At 48.5% G+C, this 19,128-nt stretch overlaps 1 protein-coding gene across 3 annotated transcripts in view; it reads left to right on the top strand.

The window, feature by feature from the left end:
* The window catches only part of CALN1 (calneuron 1), a 556,564-nt gene that overhangs the window by 129,091 nt on the left and 408,345 nt on the right, over positions 1-19,128 (top strand). Inside the window, exon 1 of one of the 3 annotated variants that reach the window (XM_058285972.1) lies at positions 4,387-4,521. The exons of 1 other annotated variant lie outside the window; for it this stretch is intronic. The gene's annotated coding sequence lies outside the window, so the exon portion shown is untranslated. Of the gene's footprint in view, positions 1-4,386; positions 4,522-4,745; positions 7,907-19,128 lie in introns of those variants that run through there. One more of the 3 variants, XM_071211182.1, reaches the window with a different exon arrangement.

Raw genomic sequence — 19,128 nt, 5'->3', positions numbered from 1 at the left:
ATATAGGGGGCTCCCATATACCCAGCATCCTCCCCCCTTTCCCCATTCTCCAACAATGATCTTTTTACATTTGGATGTTACCTTTGCAACAGCTGATGTACAAATATTTAAATATAGCTCCTAACCATGGTCAGTAGTTTACATTATGGTTTACATTTTAGACCACACATGTCTATAAATTTTTGGTGAAATTTAACATGGCCTGTATCTATCATTGTACGATCATGTAGAACACTTCCATTGCCCCCCAATTACCCTCTCTTCCATCTGTTCTATTCCTCTCTTCCCCTCCCCTCAGAGCCCACAGTGACAACCAAGCTTCACTGTTTCAAGGACAAGATTCTGGGAAGGTTCTTACAGCAATGGCTGTAGGCTGGCTAGGCATCTCTCTTTCATTCTCTCTCCTTCCCTCCCTTCCTGCCTCTTTCTTTCTCTGTTACCTCTACACAGCCTCTCCACACAGCTAGCTTGGGCTGCCTCAGGGCACAGTGGCCTCAGGGTAGTTGGATTTTATACATGGTGATTTAGGACTCTAAGAGAATGCTACAAGGGACAGGAAATGAAGCTTCCAGTTTCTTAAGTCCTAGGCCTGGAGGATGACAAAATAACATCTATATTCTATTAGTCAAAGAAGTCATAGAGCCTGTCCAGATTTGAGGGTAGGGAAAGAGATGCCACCTTAAGCCATCTTCAATTCACCACAATCCACCTTCAACCAAAAATTATTTCTATTATTCTAATGTGAAAATATACTCAGAACATCCCCCAAATGCAAAAAGGCCTCATCTCATTGTGGCATCAGGTTCAGGCTTGAGGTTCTGGATCTCATCATCTAAGTAGGGTCAGGCAGGGATGATGCTCCTTGGGTGAAGGTCTTTTTTTTTTTTTTAAGATTTATTTCCCTCCCCTTCCCCCACCCACCCAAGTTGTATGTTCTCTGTGTCTATTTGCTGCATCTTCTTCTTTGTCCGCTTCTGTTGTTGTCAGTGGCATGGGAATCTGTGTTTCTTTTTGTTGCATTATCTTGTGTCAGCTCTCCGTGTGTGCAGCGCCATTCCTGGGCAGGCTGCACTTTCTTTTGCTCTGGGCTGCTCTCCTTACGGGGTACACTCCTTGCATGTGGGGTTCCCCTACGTGGGGGACACCCCTGCGTGGCATGGCACTCCTTGCATGCATCAGCACTGTGCATGGGCCAGCTCCACACAGGTCAAGGAGGCCCGAGGTTTGAACCGTGGACCTCTTATGTGGTAGACGGACGCCAAGTCTGCCGCCCTGGGTGAAGTTCTTTTTGATTTGAAGAGCTGTGAACTAAAGAGACGAGTTATTTCCCCCTCCTCTTCCACAAATACTCAGTATACACTGGTGAGGCAGTACACTCTTATTCAGTGAGAGAGTAAATAGGAGGTATATCCTATAGTGATCACTGGTCCGTAGCAATTCTGAAATTTAGCTAGGAACATGTCACCAAATCCTTAATTAAGGGCCCATTTCTGCTTCTTGGGAATGATTCTCTACAGCTCTTAGCGGTACTTTGGGTTCTTGGTTTTACTCTCTGAATCGTCATTCTTTTCCCATAAGAGATGGTCCATGATTGCAGTCTGCTTCTTTCTCATCAGGACTTGGTGATCCATAGGTCCCTTTCATTTTATACTGTATATTGTCTCTGTTCCTTTCAGACATAAGCTAGTATACTTTTTTAAAAAACATTGAGGACTTCCTGTGATTTGAATGATAATCCACCCATTAGACAAAAGTCACAACTACAAATCTCCTTAAGAACAAGCCTTTCTTTATCTCCAGCCTCCTGTGAGGCTGTTTAAGGACAGTGTCTTTGAAATTACTGGAAGCCCTTACAGGCCTTCCCTTAAATATGTCTGAGAGCGCAACAAATGGTCTTATAGTTCCATCCCTGACTCTATCTTTATTTAACGTTATTTGAGAGTTTTTGCCTGGAGAGACCAGAATAAGAATTCTGGATCATAGACAACTTTATTACAAGCATACTTTGTGCCAGGAACTGAGTTACCTGAGCTCCCTGCTATTTCACAGGATCACATTTAACCTTATATTTAATCTTTACAACAACCTCGTGAGGTGGATACTTTAATGATTTCCATTTCCAGATAAGGAAAGTGAGATTCAGAGAGAGCAGATAACAAGCCCAAATCCACACAGGTGGGCAGAGTGAGAGCTTGCTGTAAGGTGTGTCCCACTCTGGTTTGTGGGTGACCCCTACATGCTACCAAGAACTCCATGTGATTATATAGGCTTGCAAAGGGGGTCTGTGAACCTGGTTCATCATGTAGAAAATGACAAAACAATTGCTTACAGAGGAAACAGATTACTAGACAATGAAGATATTCTTTAAACTAGGGGATCAGAGGGAAACTTCCTATGGAGGCCCCACCTTCTCTTTCTGTTCATTTGTCCATGACTCTTCATGGAAAGCCCCAGAGATCATGCCTTCTTTGCATGTTTCTGAACTAGGTAGGGAAATATCAGGAAAGTTATAATTTTGGAAGTAGGGTACATACAAGAAAAGATGGTAATAATAAAGGGTAGCAAAATGCTCATTGCTAAAGGTGTGGTCCTCACATAGTGCTCCAAGGACTCAGAGGACCCACAGCCTGGCTTTGAGCCTGGATGATCAGGCAAGGAGGGCGTCTGGTCAACCTAGGCTGCTGTTTGGCAACCAATGCCCACACTTCCTTATGCCCACACTTCCCTTGGCAGCTGAACCAGCCAGTGGAGGGGCGATTGCTGAGCTATTTGGACGAAAGACTTATGGCAAAATCGCCTGCTTTGTTCCTGATTGGTGTGGGAGTTTTCATATATATTTTGATTCTGGGAATTGGAGGCATCTGAGCTGCTGAGTAAGCTTTTTGCCACCTTGAGGGGCAAGAACTGGGGACTCTGGGAGAGAGGACACTGCAAGGTGAAGAATAGCCTCCAGCCTGGGAAATTCCCTGTGGGTGGGTTTTAGTCCCTTTCCCTTGGCTTAGGTTTTGGGAGGTGCAGAAAAGCCACTGGCAGGCATCTCTCTGGTATTGTCAGAAACCCATCTCCGTGTTTGGATTTTTTTCTTTTTCTTGACAACACTAATCTTGGTAGCACTGTGTATTCTCACAGCTCCTGGGCACACGGGAGGTAGGCAGTGGGGACAAGGAAAGGTGCCTGGAAACACTAGGCTAACGTGTTGCCCTTGAGAAATGGGGGGAGGGTAGGGTAGGGTAGGAAAAGAAGCTGGGTGGGTGTGGAGTTGGCAGAGGTCATCCCCAGGGCAGGTTGCTGAGTGGTCTGAGATTTCTAGTCCACGCCTTGTCCAAGCGCCTTCTCTCCCTCATCGAATGGATTCTACGACCTTGGAAGGAGAAGTGGGACCACGCCACTTGTTCCCAGGGCCCCGTGGAGAGTGGGTTGGTGGGCGTTGGTCCGTGGAGGACACGCCTCCTTGGTGCTGCTAGGGGTGGGCTCGCGGAATCCTCCTCCTCTCTCCAGTTTCCGCCACCTCGGCGCCCCGCCCTCCCCCGGGGCACGGACGCAGGTGTGATTGTGGCTTAGCGCGTGGGCACCGGGGACGAAGTAGTTAAGGTGGGGGGCGCTTGGGTGAGTTGTCCAATACCGAGGAACAGCAGTTTGCCGGAGTTAACGTGGGCAGCTTCTCTGGGGAGGAAAGGAAGGAGTACCGTCTGCCAAGCTCCTGCTCGCCTCCCGCGTGTCGCGTGTGTCTGCCTGTGTGTGCAGTGCGTGTGTGTGCGAGTGTGTATGTGTGCGTGTGAGTGCGCGCGCGCCGAGGCGTTCCTCAGGTTGCGCTGCCTGGAAACCAAGGGAGCCATTGGAGAGGCGAAGGGGTGGGGGCGGGGGCGCCCCGACCCTCGGAGAAGCCGGGGAGCGGGCGACCAAGGCGAGCCCTGAACCCCGGCTACCAACGCGGGCGGGAGGCAGAGCCAGCCCCGCGCTCTGGGCGGCGGCAAGGCCCCGGGGGGCCCGCCGGGGAGGAGCTGGGGAGGAGGCCGGAGCTGCATGGAGTTTCTAGGGCGCGCAACTCCGGCGGGGCCTCGGCCACTGGGCTCCGGGGCGCAGCGAGGCAGCCGCGCACATGGGCTGAGCCCGCGCGCCGGGGCACTGCACGGCCAGCGGGAGCGGGAGGGGTAGAGGAGCGCGCGGTGCAGGGGGTGCGGGGCACGCGTCCCCAGACGGGAGGAGAGGACAAGGACAGGGAGCGAACGCGCCCAGATCGCGCTCCGAGCCGACGAGGGGCTTGCTCCGGCCCCGGCGCGCGCTAGGGGAGCGGCCCGGGGGCGCCGAGGCGGCCGGCGGCAGCGAGGATGCCGGCGCAGGGACGCGGCTGCCGGCTGGGGGTGTGAGCGTGCGGCCGAGCGGTGCCGGCTCCGCGCCTCCATTCCACGCCGCCCCCTCCCCTGCGGGCCTCGGAGGAAGCCCCCGCGGAGCGCGGAGGCGCCTCGGAACCCCGGCTTCGGGGCGGCGGGGCCCGTGCGGCCGGCCCCGGCCCAGCGAGAGGTGAGTGCCGCCGCCCGCTCGCCCGCGCGCCCGCGCTCGCTCCCTTGCCTCGCCTCCTGCCCTCGCCCGGGTCCTCCTTCCTCGCCCCTCGCCCACCGTACCCCAACCTCAGGGCTGTCGCGAGCTCCTGCCTCCGGCCGCGACCCCGTCGGCCTCCGCTCCGCGGACCCATGGAGTGGGCGGGTGAGCGGCCGACAACGCCTCCCATACCTGTTGGCACCGGCAGATTACGAACACCGGGCGGCGTGGGGGCCACCCGAGCCACCTTGCCCTCTCTAGGGGGGCTCTCGGCCGCCCGCCCGCTCCAGGGCGTGGGGCTGGGGAAGGGCCGCGTCTCACCCGGCTGTCCCGGGACTGTGCCGGCTACAGGCTGGGGGGACCGCTCGCCGGGTCCCCGGTGCGGGTGGCCGCGGGGCTGCGATTCCCCGGTCACCCTGGCGGCGGGATGGGATGGGACTGGGAGCCGCATGGCAGCCCAGGTGGGCGAGTAGAGAATCAGCTAGGTACCGGGGAAGCCGGGAGTCATGGCGATTGCCAGAAGCGGGAGGCAGGATTCCCTCCACCTCCAGCCCCTCGCGCGGACTGCTCTCCCTCTTGGGCGCACGCTCGTCGCGGCCACCCGGCCCGGGGACGCCGTGCCCCAGAGCGCACGGACTAGCCCGGGTGGCCTGCGGCGCCCCCAGCCTGGCACCTGACTGGTGCTCAGTTCGCCCCTGGGCTCGAAGCAGCTTGAAGGGTCGGCGCCTGGGCGGGGGTGGGCTGCGGCTCTCCGGGGAGTCTGGGTGGGTACCGGGGCCCCCGCCTCCTCCGACCTGCGCTACGGGGAGTGAACTTCCTCCGAGTTGGCCTGAGGGCGCCCACGCAGCAGCAGGTAGTTTCTGGGACTGGCCTCGGCGGCTAGGACGCCTCACCTGGGGCATGCTGAGCTTGAACCGAGGGCAATGCCTTGTCCTTTGGCCGTGAGCCACGTGCGCCCCTCTCCCCCCAGGCGCAGCATTTCCCTATTGCTCTTTCTTTTTTTTTTTTCCTCTCGAGGAGGAGTGCGTGAGGAACGTGACCTCTTTGGCATTTGTGCCGAAGCCCTCAGCTCTCCCGGTGAGGCGGTGCCCGCAGTTCGCTGGGTGCCAAGACTGGGGCGCCAGGCCCAGGTCGGGAGCCTCTTTTTCGCAGGAAAGGAGACTTTCCTGGGCTCAGAGGACAGCAGCTCAGTGCAGGCTGCGGGCGCGTGTGTCGGGTCGTGCCCCTGGAAGCCTAACTGGTGTTGATGATGACTCCGTTCTAGCCCCACAGTAGCCATGGCCGTTGAGTTGAGGTGACCGCACCTGCGGAGAATGGGTAGACTTTTGCTGTGTGTATGTCCCCACGCACAACATTTGTGCAAATGTAAAAACTCACGTTCTCTTTGGATTTCCGTGTTCTGCTTCTTTCACTGCTGACTTTCAAGTCAAGAAGCTCAGCTAGTTTTTATTTAGTTCAGGCATGGGCGCTTTGGGCAAGGTTTTAAAGCCATTTGGAGTGCAAGTGTCTTAAGGCTAGAGCAGGACGTGTTTTTTGTAGCAGCCCCAGCTCGAGCTCTCCTCTTCGGTTTGTTGATGTTTTTTATTTGGTATTTGTGGGGTGGGAGGAAGTGTTAAGGAATGGAGAGTGTGGCATCGTGATTTTTATTTGCTACCCATTAGTGTGAGGCTTTGATGGAAGTCCAGGTGGCAACTCAGTCTTGCCCTGTGCTTGCAGCTCAGTTGTATGCCCCAGTTTGGGATTCCTTCTGGGACTCTGGGATCAGAATCGCTTTGCTAGTTCCTTAAGCGATCTTAGGCAAAGAGGGTGGGCACCTGAGACAGGGCCCCTGTGAGTGCCCCAGTCGCCTGCTCTGGCAGAAAGGAGAGTAGGGTGGCTCCCCTTTTTGAGTTCATGGCACGCATGTGGGTTTTCTGAGGCATTGGCTGCCTGCAGCATGGCTGTGATTACTGGGAAGGTGGTCTATGAAACTGAAGTTAGTTACTGGGTGTATCCAAGTGGAACAATGAAAACAGAATTCTCTGGAAACCCAATCCCTGGGATATTTTATTGGAAGAGAGCTAAATCCTCTTAGGATTGTTCACCAAGATGTCACCTCTCTCTGAACTCTGCAAGTAACTATTTCCAGTAATCAGGCCTTGTGAGGGCACGGGATAAGGGCTTTTTAGAAAGAAAGTAATTTAATTCAGCTGGTTTTGTTGAGCCACTAACGGGCAAGTCTTGTCGGGGCACACCGCTCTGCTTCCAGGAGTGGGGCTGGGAAGTGGGATTAGGGGAGTGACTGCTGCTTACCTCCCCAGTAGGGAGCCCCTGCTCACTGCTTCAATATTGTGCAGGATTGGGCTCCAATCTGGAAGTTTCTTTACCTTAGTGAGTGGCCTTGGGAGGGCCGGTGTGCTTCTCGGCCATCAGCAGGGAGGAGGCCCCTGAGCCTGATGTGCCCTCTGCAGAGGCAGCTTTTCCCCCAGGCTCCATTACTGCCAGCATCATGGTGTTTTCGTGGGTGGCAGAAGGGGGTGTTATTTCTTGTTATGAGAGAAATTCTGGCTCTTCACAGAACTTTGGAGATTTAAGGCATTTAGAGACCCTTGCAATTCTGATTTCTGAGGTCCTGTTTGTGTGCCAGACACATCGACACATTTGCTCTCATGCAATCCTCATTTTTCGTCTTCAGAGACCAATGCCAAGGGCGGTTAAATAACTTCCCCGAGGCTGCCTAGCTTGTAGTTAGGAGGCAGAGTTAGGGTTTGGTTCGAAGGAGCTAGAGTTTTTGGGTTCTGAGCCCTTTTTCCCCATGGCTTGCAGATGATATGACAAGTGTTCGAGTTGTTTGAGAACTGCTGAACTCTGTCACTCTGGTACCTTGTTTAGACTCAGAAACATTAAGGGAGCCCTGTTGATATTTGTTGAGTGAATCTAGGTTGGCGTCTCATTCTTCATGCCTGGTGAGGAAACTCAGGCACAGGAGGAGCTGCGACTTGCCCAGGTGGCTTACCTTGGAGCCCAAGCCCCTGCCTCCTCCCCCCCTGCACCTGCACTAGAACCCTGTGTAGGTTTGAGCCCAGTCGGTTCGGTTATAGACTTTTTCTTCTTCTTTCTCTGTTTTTATTTGCATTTTTGGCCATTCCCTATCCATACCCACATTGCCATGGGTGGGTGGCATCTTAGCTCTTCACTTGAGGCTTAAGCTAACTAATGTTGCAGAGTGTCTGAAATGTCCTTTCATGATTGAGAAGCATTAGGCAGTGCCACCTGCAGTAGCCTCTAATACTTGTTAAAACAGTGTGAGTCCTGACTCTTAAGCAATGAAACCATCCTTCAAGATTGGCAGCGCATCGGCTGATTCCCCAGCACGCTTGGTTTGAAGGTAATTCTGAATGTGCTTAGATAGGAGGAAAATGAAAACACGATTTTTGCATCCAACCTGGGCTTTTCAGAGTGAGTTATGTTTTCAGTCATTTAACATGGAGTGAAAATTTATTCAGTGCCTATTACATGCCATGGATTGCGAGATGGAGATGGCTATGACACAGCCCTTTGGCATCCCCAAATCCACAGATGAGTGAGGAAGCCAGACACCTGTGTTAGGATGATGCATTTGTGAACAGAGTGAGAAGGAAACCAGCCCAGGGTGGACGTGCTCTCTGAGCGGAGTTTAAAGGAGGGGTATGACAATTGCCGGACATTGTATGTCCTCCCATGGCCCACTGGATGGAACGTGGGAGAGTGTGGGCTATGGTGTGGACCACAGGCCATGGGGTGCAGCAATGCCCAGAGATGTACTCCCCAGATGCAATGGATGTGTCATGATAATGGGGGAGAGTGTTACTGTGGGGGGAGTGGTGGGGTGGGGGCAGGGGGGTGAATGGGGACCTCATATTTTTTGAATGAAATGTTTTTTTAAAAAAAAGAATAAATTGAGTAGAATTTGGAAAAAAAAAATAAAGGAGGGGTATGAAGTGGTCAGCCTCAAAATGGGAATTCTAGGGCAGAGGAGACAGTTTGGACAAAGGCTAGGAGGTCAGAAAACACACGGAGAGCATGGAGCAGCAGCAGGCAGTCTGGAGTTCCCAGAGCTGCAAGACTGAAGCAAGGGGTGACAGGAGAAGAGGCAGGTTCGGAAATGGGGAGCCACTGCAGGGAAAGGTGGTATGGTCAGATCTGAGTTTTAGGTATGTCTGACTGGGGACTGCATGGAGAATGGATTTGGCAGTGAGAAGAGCAGAGGCAGGGATGCCAGGGCGAAGGCTGGCACAGAAAGCTGGGCAAGGGGTGAGGGGGCCATTGTGGGGAGGATGGAGAAGAAGGGATGGAATTGGCAAACATTTAGGGAGATTATCAGTTAGGATTCTTGGGTTGTAAGCAACAGAAACCGACTCTTGCTAACACTGAAAGCAAAAATGAAATCCAAAAAGTAAAGTACTCTTATTGGTGGAAACTCAGAGGATCAAGGGCATGCCCAAAGAGACAGGCTTGGGGCAGGCGGGAACAAGCAGGGCAGGGGACAGTGATAGCAGGAACTGCCTGGCTGTCTCTCCTGGGTAATGCCGTAGAGGTAAATGATATCCTAACTCTTTCCTCTTCTTCTTCTCCTTCTCATTATTATTATCGTTATTAAATATTATCCTGTTATATTCTCAAAATGCTCTAGGTTCAGTGCAATTGGCTGGGTCTCCATTCCTCGAAAGGACATTGGGATGGGGAGAGGTAGTTTTCTGAAAGGAAACAGGGGTGATTCTGCTAAAAGACAGGTGCTGTAAATATTGGGCATGCCCTCCGTGGTGGTGGGGGTGGAGGTAGTTGGCAGGACTGAAGTGGGAGTGAGAGAAAAGGAAGAGTATGATGAGACCCCCAGGAACTATTTTAGGCAACAGGGTGGGTAAGCAAAATGGAAGTCTGGCCAAAATGAAAGAATTGCTTTGTTTTCCAATTGGCAGGGCTGTGGGCATCTCTCCTGACCAGGCTGCAGCAGAAGGTGACGACCCAGTTAAAAGAGTCCCATTAGGGGGCTGTGCTGCTGTGAGTGAGGCCTACTTAAATAGCTGGCTTTCTCTCCTGCCCCACAAATCTGGATACTTTGAAAACACTTTCATTCATTCACCCAGTATATATTGAGCGCCTCTGGTTTAGGCACTGGGGAGAACGGTAAATCAGACAAAGACTGTATGCTCCTATTCTAGTGGCAGAAATGACAACAACAAGAACAACAACCAAAACCAAAAATGAAATATAGAAAATAAAATTAGATGATATCATTGAGACATTTAGTGGCTACCTCAGATTAGGTGGTCATGAAAGGGATCACTGAGGAGACCATTTTCAAGCTTCCAGGCGAGGGGAGCAGCTAGTGCAAAGGTCCTGAGGCAGGAATGGGCTGGGTGCATTTGAGGACCAGGAAAGAGGCTGGTGCAGCAGGAGACGAGTTCAGAGAGGCAGGGGCTGCTTCATGGGGGGCCTCGTCTGTGGCCTCGTCTGTCACTGTGTAGAGTTTGGGTTTGGTAATGAGTTTGATGGGAACCACTAGAGAGGTTTAAACTGAAGAGTGACAGGATTTAATTTATGTTCACAAAAGATCATCCTGGCAACTGTGCAATCTGTATGCATTACCTTGGTACGATAAAGAGAGTCTTTCTCCATTAGAGTGTAAAATGAAGTGTACTGTTTAAGAGTAACAGATGGAGAAAAAATGCTTTGGTGACTTTAATTTAGTGATTCCTGATGCACCATTTAAATGTGGGTACCGACACTACTGCAATTTATAGTGTGATTCCAATTGTGTTTAAAAGCATGGTACACTGAAAAGAAACAGACCAAAAAATGTTAACAATGCTTGTCTGAAGGTGTCGCCTTAATGAATAATTTTATTTTTTTTGAAGATGAGCACACAATTGTTTTATCAGGAAAAAAATGCTTTAAAATATAAATGTTGATGACCACAAATGTTCTGAATGGAGTGTTTTGAAACTCTGTATTTTCTAAAACCTTTTTCACACCATTTATTTCTGGAAATTTTAATGTCAGAAACCTGTGGTCCTGATCGGGACAGAAGATAGGATACTCATTTTGCAACACTGTCCAGTGTCCAACGGGCTCTTCATTTCTGTTTTGAATTTTTTAAAATTGTACAAGTAAACATTTTCTTTTGGTAAGAAATTCAAACTGTTCAGTAATGTGCTACATGGAAAATGAAGGTGCCCTCTCTACTGTCATTCCCCATTTCAGTATAGATATAGGTAGAGGTATTCCTATGCATTTCAAATACATCTGTCTATGTTTTCTTGAATGTCATGATATTGCTCTAACTGGTTACCCTACCTCCATTGTACTTTCTGAAAATCCTTCCTCTAGAGATTGAAACCTAAATGACCCCTTTCCCTCCTTGAAAAATAAATGACTAGGAAATGCAAAGACATAACTTAGGAGAAACAGAATCTTGACTTTTTTAGTAGAGTGTTTGCTGAAAGCATAATGTATACTTATGAGGAACAGAACAATTAAATAGTCATTAAAAGCTCATCTCTGAACATTTAAACATTATTGCTCTGGTATTGGATCCCAAAAGTTTGTATCTTGATTGCAAATCACTTGCACATTTTCATTAACAAAAGTTAGCCAATATGAAAATTTAGAAGTGCAAATAAGGCAGCTTAGCTAATTATTTTGCTGACATAGTTATTACAGCAATTTTATCTTGGGAAAACAGAAGAAGAAAAACATTAGATGAAGTGTTATTTAGAGCTGTATATATGCATGGAACAAAGTCTACTGCGCGTTTCACCTTGCGGACTGAGTTTGGGGCTTAAGTGCCAGGAATTAACTGCCACCAACTCGGTGTTAATGTAACTGAGTAGTGTTGGGCTGGAAGTCTCATTAGGCAGATTCAGCAGAATTCCTGCCTCGCTCATTATTACTTTAATTAAACACATCCTTTCTTTCTTGGTGACGAGAAGAGTGAATGTGTGCTTAGAGGAGAATGGTTGTAAGTAACAGAGCCACGGGGTTTAAGAGCGAGCAGGGACCTTGTTGAGCTCACTTTACAGATGGGGAAACAAGAAGGCCAGAGAGCTGAAATGACGTGTACCCTGTCAGAGGCCCTTTCCCCACCCCGGTGCTCTTTTCCCTGCACTCAGCAGTGCCTCTGTGGTTACTGAAAAATGAATTTATTTTAGTAAACCCAGGAATTAGGAAAGTACTCTGAGCTAACGAAAAACGGGAGGGTTTTTGAGTTCTTCCATTCACTCAATAAAGTGTAATCTGTTTGTGTACTGATAACAGGCCTAATTACTGCGTAAACATTTTTAGAGCCTGGTAAGAAACCCTCAAACATCTGTACCGCACATTGACGTAGCATTTCAGCCTTCAGCATTCCTACTGCTGCTTCTCAAAACCAGTTGCTCTGTTATTTAATCTGATGTATGGTTGATGATTCATTACACACACACACACACACACACACACTGTACCCAAAAGGAAGAAATAATATTAGCAACCTTGTGTAGTACTTGCTGTGTGCCATCCGCTCTCTGAATTAAGTACCAATATCCGCCTTGCCCCCATTTTACAGACAAAGAATCTAAAATACAGCCTGACTCAGTAACCTGCCCAGTAAATTGGAAGAGGTGACAGTCTGGTTCCAGATACTGTGCTGGTGGGTTACTCATGTACCCCAACAAATACATGCTCTCAGGTTTAATCCATGTCCCTGTGGGTTTGCATGCTTTGTAAGTAAGAGCTTTTGAAGAGTTTTTTTTTAAGTTCAGATGTGGCCCAGCTGAATGAGGGTGGTCTCGACCCGGATTTCTGAAAGTCATTTAAAGAGGACCCCGATGCCACAGGAGTGAAAAAGTAGAAGATATCATCCTGTGACGGGAGGCAGAGGTCCAAACCAAGGAGCCCCAGGGGTTGCCAGCAGCCAGCAGCAGAATGCTAGCCTCCGGGAGACAGCAAGTCTTGCCGATATCTTGATTTTGGACTTCCTATAGGCTTAAAACAGTGAGCCAACCAATTCCCATTGTCGAAACCAACCCATCATGTGGCTTTTGAGATAGCAGCTCAGGCAAACCAAGATACCACGTGATCCACCAACTAACTGCTCCATCTTCCCTGCGCCTCTCTAAAGACAAAAAACAGACTCTCTGTAAGAAACCTGAGCTTCTGAGTTTGTTACATCACTTTTTGTTAGGGCAAACTCATGGCTGTAGAGCTGCAGTAATCTCCGTGGGCATCCCATTTCAAACCTGTTCCGAGGGTTGCCCCCACCCTGTTGTGATGGTAGCGGGTCTAGGATGGTCTGTCTGTCCTCAGCTGAGGTGCGTCCTTCTCCTTTTGCTGCAGGACACACAAATCTACACACAGACGCTAACTCCCCTGCTCTGGAATCTCTGGTCAATACAATTACAGCTGGTTCTGGCTTGGCACCTTTGTTATCTTTAAATAAATTCCCACATGAAAATAAAAGAACTCTAATTCTCAACATCCAAAGAGATAAATGCTGCTATTCAGCTTTTTAAAAAACCCAGCAGAGAATCTGATGGAGCCTCAAAGGGCAGTAGGCAACAGAGAGGAATCACGTAATTAAAAAGGAGGGAAACATTGCTGAAGAATCCTGTCAATAGGTCCTCACCCCGAGATCTTATTGTTAGCCTCAAATTATAGTTACAATGCAGGCTGACTCATAATTTTGCACACCAGAAGGGACTGACACCAAGGAGTGTTTGCCATTGGCTTGTCTGACTCCCAACAGTTCCAGCCTCTTGCCTGGAGGAAGCTTGGAGGTCCTTGGGTGGAAAGGTGTGACTGGAGAAGAAAGTTCTTTTCTGATGTGGAGTGGGGTGATTATCAGAGAGAGAGGGAGAGACTGAGAGACAGAGAGAGAGAGAGGAGGTAGGTAAATGAAGGAATGAAGAGGCAGGTACTGATTTGGGAGGTGACCCCATCCTTAAATTAGAACTTCGGAAATGGGTGGCTCTGCTCTGGCCTTGGGGAAGCATGCATGGCAAGCGATGCTTAGGATACTGGTTGTTCAGACCATTCCAGGGGAAGGTGGGCCATCCTTGGATTTGGATTTTAGAACCTGAATGGGAGAATTTCCTTCAGTGGTTCTCAAACCTTTGCTGCACATTAGAATCCCCTGAAAAGCCTTAAAAAGTCCCAGTGTGCTGGCCACATCCCAGACCAGTGACATTGGTATTTTGGTGGTGGGGGGAGGAGGGTTGGGACCCCGCCCCCCCCCCACTCAGGTGATTCCACTGCATAGGCAACTTTGAACAGCATATCTCAAACTGCTGTGCCTGAAAATCACCTGCAGATCCTGTTAAAATGCACATTTTGATTCATCCTCTGGATCTTGACCAGTCAAGATTCTGCTCCTTTAACAAGCTTCAAGTGATGCTGACACTGCTGAATGGTGGACCACTCTGGGAACTGCAAAGCCTAGTTAAGAGCTACTTTCCTGACTTGGCTTCAGGACAAGGCGTTCTGGGGCCTCTGCTCCCAGCCTCAAGCCCCAGCACCTTTTCATGAGGTTAAAGCACCTTTGGTTCACGAGGGCAGAGGTGGGGAAGAAGGGTAGGGACCCTGCCTCTCCTACCCCGTGGCCAGCATGGCCTCCGAGCCCTCTTCAGGACATCACTTTCAAAACCAGCAGGCAGGATGAAGCTTCTTTGCCATTCAGGATCCAGCACATTCTCTTGTCCTGGTCAAGATTAAAGAGAATCAGGGGCTTGGAGAGCTGGAAGGGACCTTAGGAAGTATCTAGTCTAAACCCCTCAGTTTTACAGAGGAGGAAACTAAGGCCCAGAGTGACTGGTCCAGAGTCACACAGATCATAGGGACAGGGCTGTGGTGCACTCAGAGCTAGAAGGACCACAGAGGCTGCAGGACCACGGAGGCTGCGGGACCACGGAGGCTGCAGGACCACGGAGGCTGCGGGATGGAGCCTGGTGAGGACCCACATGTTTACCGGGGAATCAGAGGCAGTGTCATCCAGGAAGACTGCGTGTCTAGTCACGTTCAAGGCACCTGTGAATTGAGAAAAGTTCATGTTAATTATGCCTGTGATTTTCCATCCCCTCCCTCCAGCCACCCCGCCAACTTTAGTTAACTACGCAGAAGCTTGACGAAGTTCTTTGCTTCTGTGGTTGGAGTTGACACCTTGACAGATGTTCAACAGTCAGTTTCCAGGTGGGACGTGGATGAAGCCTGCCCTACTTTGTGCAAAATAATTACGTTTACCGTTTTCATCCAAAATATTTTCTCCTGTCTTCAAAAACAAAGACCATTTGCAACATATAGGCTTTTGGTGTCACGGCGAATATGTTAAGTCTGTTTATAAGAACAGCTCACAATTGACGTTTTTGGCATTTATCACCCAGCCGTGACATGTTCTGCATGTGATGACTAATAAATTGTATTCTGTTGGATCCTTTTCAACCCGAGGCACCTGTTTCAGTATGTCGGGGGTGACAGAGCATGCTTCCTGCCCATCTCTTCCTGCTCTCTGGACCAACCTGAGATGCAAACCTGGGTCTGAACCTCAGGGTTTGGACCTAAAATGGACCTTGCTTCCTCAGCGTGTATGTAATTTATCCTAGAAGATCAAGTCTTTAAATAGTAGGAAAATACTTAGGGGGCACAGAGAAGCAAACGGAATGATTGAGGTTGAATATTTATAGCTAATGGTTATATAAGTACTCCTTTCTAAGGACTTCACCTGTGTTAACTCATTTAATCTTTTCAACAACTCTATGACGCAGATACTATTTTTATAGAGGAGGACACCAAACCACAGAGAAGTTAAGTACCTTGCTGCAAGTCACACAGCTAATGCAGGCTGACTCATGGCCCTAGAAACCACGCCCTTAAGTCACAAGGCTAGACTGCCTCTGTAATTCTAATTGCCCAAGATGTGCAAGGGCTACAGAGAATCTAACCCCCTTGGTCATCCACTGGTCCAGTTTTTGACTCTCCTTTTCATGCTGGCCTGCTGGTCACACTTTGTTCTGTTCCTTTAGCTCATGAATTGACAAACTTCTTCTGGAGAAGGCCAGATAATATTTCAAACTTTGTAGGTGTGGAAGTTTGATATTGTTTATGAATTCCAAAAATATTAGATTATGATTGTAAATTGGTCTGTGCCTCTGGGCATATTAGATTATATTAGATTTAGAGGTTTCACTTTTACATGATTAAATAATGATTAAGGCTTATTGGGCCATGTCAGTAGAATGTTGCATCCCTGCCCCCTTGGTGGGCAGGGACTCACAGAGAAACTGCCCTACAGAGAAGGGAGTTGGAGTTTTGAGCTGGAGCCCAGGAAGTAAACACACAGAGAAGCAGATATGGAAGAGGCCCTAGGACTCAAGAAAAGTTGTTTGTCTGATAGTCTACAGTTGGCCTTGTGGAGAAAGGAGAGCAGCTGAGCCTGGAGAGAATCGAGCCCTGGGGAGACTCGAGCCTTGGAGAGAGAGACAAAGCCTAGAGAGCCTGAGAGTCTATAGCTGACCTTGTGGAGACAACAGAGCAGCTGAGCCCAGAGAGAATTGAGTCCCAGAAGAGAGACAAGACTTATCCCAACCTACAGCTGATATTGGAAGAAGCTGGGACCATGGAGCCTTAAGAGGAAAAGGAAGACTGAATGTTGGCAGCCATCTTGCTCCAACACCTGGCAACAGACTTTGGTGGGGGAATTCACTTGTGCTTTATGGCCTGGTAGCTGTAAGTTTTTACCCTAAATAAATATCCTTTATAAAAGCCAGCGGATTTCTGGTCCTTTGCATCAGCACCCCCTTGGCTGGCAAATACAGTCGGTCATACAGTCCCTGCTGAAATTACTAGATTCTGCTGTTGTAGCTGAAAACAACCACAGACAAGAGGTAAATGATTGAGTGTGGCTGTGTTCCAATAAAACTTTATTTACAGAAATAGCAGGTGGACTGGATTCAGGCCCCTGACTGTGGTTTGCTGACCCCTGCTGTAGGATAACTATTCACCTCCTCTTTCTGAGCTCCAATCTTCCATGATTCTATCTCTTTAGAAGTTATTACATGCTTAATCTAGAAACCTGGACCACAGTTGTCTGAATTCCCTAAAGCCCTGCATTTGTTTACCTTTCTGACCTATTGCTTTATTCACTTTGCTACCCTCAACCTTGGATAAAATCAAACATTTACATTTTCTAGTTCTCGGTCAACTAATTTGACTGCATTAAAAATTTATATTGTTCAAGGGAAGTGGTTGTGGCTGAAGTGATTGAGCTCCTGCCTGCCACTTGGAAGGTCCTGGGTTTGGTTGCCAGTACCTCCTAAAGAAGACAAGCAAGACACCAAGCTGATGTGATGGGCTTGAATGGTGAGCTGACGCAATGAGATGACGCAACAAGAGACACAGCAGAGCAGGGAGTGGAGGTAGCTCAAGCAATTAGGTACCTCCCTCCTACATGGGAGGTCCTGGTTTGGTTCCTAGTGCCTCCAAAAAAAAAATGAAGACAAGCACACGATGAACAGACACAGCAAATGCGAAACAAAAGGGGGTGGGGAGAAATAAATAAAATAAATCTTCAAAAAAATTTTTATGCTGTTTGACAACAGCTGAGTCCTAAATTGTTTTCACCAATCCTTTTACTGAAACTTTGTGGACTTGTCCTACTCACAGTAGCTGTATGCCTGAATCCCTTCTACTCTTCTGGATTTCCCATTCTCCCATTCTCCCATTTCATTCTCAGCAGATGACCTTGCCTCCTGCTTCGAGTGATGGAGATTATGATCTCCATCACCTGTTCTCTCTACCTTAACATTCTCCATCCTCTCAGGTTAAAATTTCTTCTCCTTTTCTTCCTGTTATAAAGGAAGTATCCTTCCTCTTTTATAAGGAAACTTGCTTGTGTTCTTCATCAATTTCCTCGTCTCAAATCTTCTTTCCCTTTGGCTCACAAACACATATCTCCCCAAAACTTGACTTGGCCTTTCTGTCTTCCTGAGCTGCCATCCCATTTCACTCTCTTTCCCTGTATTTACTGCAAAACTTCAGAAAAGGAGGATCTACCCTGCTGCTCTCACTTTTTTCAACATATTCTTGTCCCTAAACGCTTTGTTGTCGGCCAGCTCTACTGTTGGTCTCCACCCTTCTTGGAACTTGCTCTCTGAAAGGTCACTGACATCTTTATATTAAAATCTAGAGGAGCAGATGTAGCTCAAGTGGTTGAGCACCTGCTTCCCATGTACGAGGTCCTGGGTTCAATCCCCAGTAACTCCTAAAAATAAATAAAAAAGCAAAGCAGATGTAGCTCAGTGGTTGAGCATTTGCTGCCCATATAAGAGGTCTTGGGCTCAATTCCCAGTACCTTCTTAAAAAAAAAATCTAATGGTGTGGACTCATTTCTCAGGTTTAGCAGCATGTGGCACAGCTGGCCAGCCTTTCCTCATGAGTGAACTCCCCTTCTTACTTCTTCTCCAGCCCCCCTTTAGCTTTTCTACATGGATGTCTCCCTACACTACCCTTCAAATGTTCCCCAAGTTCAGCCACATGTTTTTCACACCTTCTCCAGTTTCTGTCTCTGAACAATCTTCTCTCCTGCCATACTTGAACTATCTCTTGTATCATTAGGTCTTACCAGACTTGAATGTAAAATGCCCCACTTGCACTTCATGCTCAACATGGCTCAACCAGAATGAGTTATTTCCTCCCAAATCAACAGTGCATTCTCCTGCCCTGCCCCCAAGCCCTGAGCCCCACAGATGCCATCTCTGGTTGATCGTCTCTGCCTCTGTCATCGCACCCATATGCAGCCAGCCTATAAGTGTATTGTCTGGCACCAGTGTTCTGATCCCATCACCACTGCTGATGTGGCCTGGACAGGAGCCAGCTCCTAACTGCTTTCTCTTGTCTCTCATTTTCCTAAGCCCACCCTCACCCTGCTATAAGATGTATCCACAGAAAAATGCCACTCTGATCTTCCAGAAATTTTCAGTTGCATCTCATTCAGAATACCCTTTAGACTCCTTAAGTAACTTTCATTTGGCCTCATTGGCCATTGTCTCCTGCCACCTCTGTTATCTTCAAGTCTCATCAGCCTACAGACCCTTGTGCCTTTGCTCATACTTCTTCAACTTGGAAATGCCTTGTCGTTCAAAGACAATGAAACTTTTACCTTCTCCAGTGTTCAATGATCCCAACAATTGGATTTAATTTCTCCTTCCTCTGTGCTTGTATAATACTTGCCTGCACATTTACTTTAGCAATTATTTGCCTGTGCTAGGTATTAAATTTAGAATCACAAATTCCTGGGATTTTAAAATGAAAGGGGTTTTAGAAGGTGTCTCTTGCAATAAGGAACTAGACCCTTAAGAACCAACCTACAGTGGTTTAGCTCCATCTCATCCTCTTCTAAAGAAGTTCTTTGAGGGAAGGACCTTGGTGTTGTATGTATGTGTTTACCACAGTTCTTGGCACAGTGCTTTGCCTGTAATAAATATTCAGAGATGTTTCTTAAGTTTTATTTGAGATTGATACTAAGGGGATCTAGCTGTATATCTGGCCCTCTGTGGTCTAAAGACTCGGACATCACTGTGGGAAGAACAAACCTGCGTTGTT

Source organism: Dasypus novemcinctus, chromosome 23, assembly GCF_030445035.2.
Source record: "Dasypus novemcinctus isolate mDasNov1 chromosome 23, mDasNov1.1.hap2, whole genome shotgun sequence".
Classification (NCBI taxonomy): Eukaryota; Metazoa; Chordata; class Mammalia; order Cingulata; family Dasypodidae; genus Dasypus; species Dasypus novemcinctus.
Note: the sequence above shows the minus strand (reverse complement) of the source record. Positions and strands in the feature narration are given on the sequence as shown.